The following is a 4,991-nucleotide window of genomic DNA, read 5'->3' as shown; positions in this document are numbered from 1 at the left end:
GATGAACATCTAGGTTCTTTCCATAGTTTGGCTATTGTGGACATTCTATAAACACTGGGGTGCACGTGCCCCTTCAGATCACTACGTTTGTATCTTTAGCGTAAATACCCAGTAGTGTGATTGCTGGGATATGATTCCCTTTTGAGGGATGCTTCTGACTCTGCTTTCCTCCCTGTCCCAACAATGACAATGACTGTACCAATAAGTGCAATTTCCTGGGCTCTTGCTACGCCCCAGGTACTCTTCCAAGTGCTTTGCACCTGTGACTTCATTTAATCCCTTCAGTCACCCAATAAGGAGGTAGGAATCATCCTCAATTTATACATGAGAAAACTGAGGCACAGAAAGGCTAAGCAACTTGCCCAAGGTGCCAGAGATAGTAAGTGGCACAGCCATCACTGGCTGGTTTCAGAGCCCCAGCCCGCATCCTTCCTGACCGGCGAGGGGCGCTGGCCCAGGACTGCCTTTGCTGGGTGGCCCCCTGGTGGGTGGGGAGGTCCTGAGCCTCACAGGACTCACAGGCCCCAGACCGGTGCCTCTCCCATCCACTGTCCCACCAGACCAGCACCTCCCATCGCGGCCCCTCCGGTCTTCCCGGCTGCACTCAGCAGCGCCCGTCATCCTGGTGGAAACCTGCCAGGGGGACAATGAAGGCATTCAAGGGCCGTTATTTATTTATTTCTCAATAAAGAAACTTCATGAATAGATGGATATTTATTCACCTAATTCACTTTTGCAAATGCAGTGTCCTTCAAAGGATGATTTGTTTGCTGAGCGGGGCTGAGGCGGGAGGTTAAAAATAGCTCCCGGCAGTACCGTATTTCTCAGTAAATCAGTGTTGGTAATTTAATAATAAAATTAGTCTTACATCAGGTACCAGATAACACTCCTCTGACATGCAAATCGAATTCAGCTGCCTACTCAACGTGGATCGCTTGTGAGGCTACAAATTCACTAGCCTCTGTGTTTGGGGCACTAAATTTAGAGCCTTTCTTACCTAGGTCAATACCAGTGCCTGTCTCACTAATGTGGTCATTTGTAATATTCACCAAATTCAGAATGTAGATGACTGGCCTTCCCCTCGCTTGGGAGCTGCCACATACAGCAGGGAGGAAAAGACCACCCAGCACACACCTATACAATTTGGGGAGATCACTCTAAATCACTTTGAGTTTCAGGGCAGAGCTACTGTCTCCCCCAGGATGCACCTCCCTAGGTGCATTTCATTTCCTCTCAATAAATTTTCATGACCATCTACTATGTGCCAAGTCCTGTAACAGGTGCTGGGGCAGCAGGAAAGCCCTGAATGCTGTCTCCCACTGGGAGACACGGAATGGTGCATGATCTGGAGCAGGGACAGGATAGACATGTCAAAGGGCATCGTGGCATAAGGACAATGAGGGAAACATGGGCAAAGTCTAGAGGAGGACAGCAGAAGGAAGGGCTGACATCTGTGAAGGAAAGAACAGAGGTTCTAGGAGGCGTGACTTCAAAGAGACAGCTCTACTGGGTTTTGCAGGATGCATAGGAGTTCTCCAGGCATTTGGGTAAGAGTCAGCAGCACAGGAGAGGACATTCCAGGCAAAGAAAATTATCTATACTGTCTAGAGAAATTAAAACTGGTTCTGTGCAGCCAGATACTAGCAAGAGGTCATGTGACTTGAGATGGAGCTGAGATGTTTGAGGGCCTGGGGAACCAGGGAAGTCTTGGAAGCAGGGGTTAGATGGGGTCTGGTGTCCATGTTGAAAGATCTTTCAGGACACAGTGTCGATGGAGGAGAGAAAGATGGTTCCCTTTTCCCCTCAGGACAGGGCACCCCATTTTCTATAGGGCAAATAGGGTACTCTCTGCAGGACAGGACACAGAAGCTGGAGAAAAAACAGCAGCTAGAGAACACCGAGGGTGAGAATGGGAGAGGAAGAGCTGTCCCAGAAAGAGCCCAAGGGAGAGGTCCACCTAGGCCCTCAGGGTGGGAACGTCAGGTTTCACCCACTCACAGGTATTCAGCAAGCCCCTCTATTTGTGTGACAGGTGTGGCATACAAAACATTCCCACATGGGCCATGACATTGGACTACAGACTACAACCTTCCGAGTTGGCCTGGTAGTACCATGATTCCCAATTTACAGATGAGGAGACTGAGGCTCAGAGAGGTGAAATGATCTGTCCAAGGTCACCTGGCTAGAAAACAGCTGCACTGTGACTCTGGACTGTGTCCTCTCAATCCCTAGCCCTGGCTCTTTTGGGAGTATAATTCTCATTGCAATGAGCTGGGCTCCCATAATGATTTTCTTTCTCTTATATGTGGGGGATGGGAGTCAGAGGGTTAGAGTGACTTGCTCCTGATCATGTAAGTGACCCAGGGCCTGAATTTAGATTCTCTTCTCCTGAGTCCCCCTTCCTTCCTTCCTTCCTTCATTCATGGGGTCATCACTGCTATCCGGCACTGCCCCCCTGTGGCCTCCTGTCCTCACTCACTAACTGGCTGGGGCATGCTGACCTCCCCATGCTTTGTAGCTGGCCAAGTACTCTCCCGCTCATGGCCTTTGGCTTGCTGCTCCTCTGTCTAGAATACTGTTCCCCCCAGGTAACCAAAGCTCCTTCCCTTATTCCGTTCAGGTGTCCACTGAAACACCACCTCCTCAGAGAGGCCTTCCAGGACCTCCCCAACCGTCCCCTCTCTGGCTGTAGCTTTCTACCTTCCTTCCTTCCTTCCTTCCTTCCTTCCTTCCTTTCTTTCTTAAGATTTTATTTATTTATTTGTCAGAGAGACAGAGCACAAGCAAGGAGAGCAGCAGGCAGAGGGAGAAGCAGGCTTCCTGCTGAGCAAGCCCAATGTGGGACTCCATCCCAGCAACTTGGGATCAGGACCTGAGCCAAAGGCAGACACTTAACTGACTGAGCCACCCAGACGTCTCTGGTTGTAGCTTTCTTGAAAGCTCTTATCCCTATGCCTGCCACTTCTTCACTTGTCCTTGCCTGTCTCCCCGACGAGAAAGTGAGTTCCAGAAGGGCCCATGCTTTGTTTGCTTCTGCATTTTATCTCCTGTCTTATGATGAAGAGGCGCTTGATAAATGTTTGTTGAGTGAATATATGCAGAGTGTCCCCTGGATTGAAGATGCACTCTTTCCACAAGAGCTGGTTCACGGTGGCTGGAGACATGGGCTTGCAGGCCATCACCCCATGCCAAGTGCAACAGAGTACCCAGGAGCTCTACTCACAGACCACCAATGGTCTGGGGCTCTCTTCAGGGCAACGGGAGCTGAGAGTTAAGGAAGGGACAAGGGACCTGTGTGAGCTGGGGATCCAGTGGGCAGGCTGGCTCACATGTGCTCAGATGTATTTTACGAATGAATGCAAGGCCCAAAAAAATGTGGAGAGGAAATCCATGTTGTGCCTTGAATGGTCCAGAAGATCACCCTTCATTATAAACACTTGCAGTATTTGGTCACGTCCATATCTCTTGGGCTCAGTTTACTGAGCAACAGAGTGGGTGGAAACTTCCAAAATGGGTGGTTTTCTTAGTTCATGAAGCCTAACTTATCTGTCATTCTTTCCAGGGGAATTCAGTCTGGAATTCCCATCCTTGGCTTTTCCCCGCATCTTTATCACCTACTGAGCGTTCAGCTCTGCTGAATGGGAGATACTGGAAACCTGTCCCGCCTCCCTCCCCACCAGAGTGGGCACTGGCGCTTGAGGCCCCCTTCCAGACCCCTTGGTCCCACAGAGAAGGGACAAAGGGGTTGGTTCTGGAGCAAGAAGATTAGCAGTCCTGAGAGCTGGCTCCAGCAAAATGCAGTTAGATGACAGGTACATTTTATTCTATAATAAAAGGGCTTTTAAGAAAAATACAGAGTGCTTAGGGGAATGCTGGGGGGTTGGGGAAAGAAGGCAATGGAATTGTTCACACTCCATCAATGCCTAAGAAAAACCAGTTTCAATGACGCACTCTTCCAGGTATTAGGAGGGCTACGGGGTGGGGGACTGGGTGCGGGATACTAGCCTCTCCATTGTGCACACTTCTTCTCCTCCCACCCAGTGCTAGAAGCTTCTGGTCCCAGCCTCCTGCCTAGCTAGCTTCACTCAGCTGCTCAACTGCCATCTCCATTCCAACAAGTGTGAAGCAAACTTCTGAATCCCTCGCCCAGAGCTGACAGCCAGTTGGTAGATACCGGGAGGGTCATGCTAAGTTAAGATATTTACATTTTTACTTAGATACTTAAATACATAGATACTTTCATAATTGTTGGTGGGTAACCACAGCCCTGAGCCACCCCACCTGCCCTGGCCTCTTCCCCAGGACCCCTAAACCTCCCCACACTGTAGCAACTAGAGGGTATACCCCTGGCACAGTTGGGTCCAGCTCCAAGGCTCTTCTGGCTGGTCAGTGTCAATGCCCACAGGTCTCTAAGTGGGCTGAATATGCCCTCCTACTCCCAGTCCCTCACTCATACCCACAAGCTACTCTTCCCTCCCAGGGCTGGGGAACAGCACGCCACCGCCCCAGGTGCCCAGGGAAACATCTAGAGGAATGCGTCATGGACATACCCCACTCCTACACACAAGGCTGAGCCAGGGCCCTGCTTCAGCTCTCGGACTCCATGAGAGCGGGCACCGCTTTTCCTGTTCCACGCTGAATCCCCCACCGGAGCCCGGCACCCGATCGGTCCCTCATAAATGGCACACTTTTCGGCTGGCTGAATAACGTACCAGAGCTGTCCAGATCCTAATCTTTGGAGAGTCTGAACCTGTGAAAGTGACTTTAAAAAGGGACTTTGCAGATGGGATTCAGTTAAGGACTGTGAGATGCAGAGATGATTCCGGACTATCTGGGTATTCCAGGGTAATGACACGTGTTCTTAAAAGAGGGAGGCAGAGGGGCACCTGGGTGGCTCAGTGGGTTAAGCCTCTGCCTTCGGCTCAGGTCATGATCTCAGGGTCCTGGGATCGAGTCCCGCATCGGGCTCTCTGCTCAGCGGAGAACCTGCT

Source organism: Enhydra lutris, unplaced genomic scaffold (assembly GCF_002288905.1).
Source record: "Enhydra lutris kenyoni isolate GAN:26980312 unplaced genomic scaffold, ASM228890v2 scaffoldscaffold1, whole genome shotgun sequence".
NCBI lineage: Eukaryota > Metazoa > Chordata > Mammalia > Carnivora > Mustelidae > Enhydra > Enhydra lutris.
Note: the sequence above shows the minus strand (reverse complement) of the source record.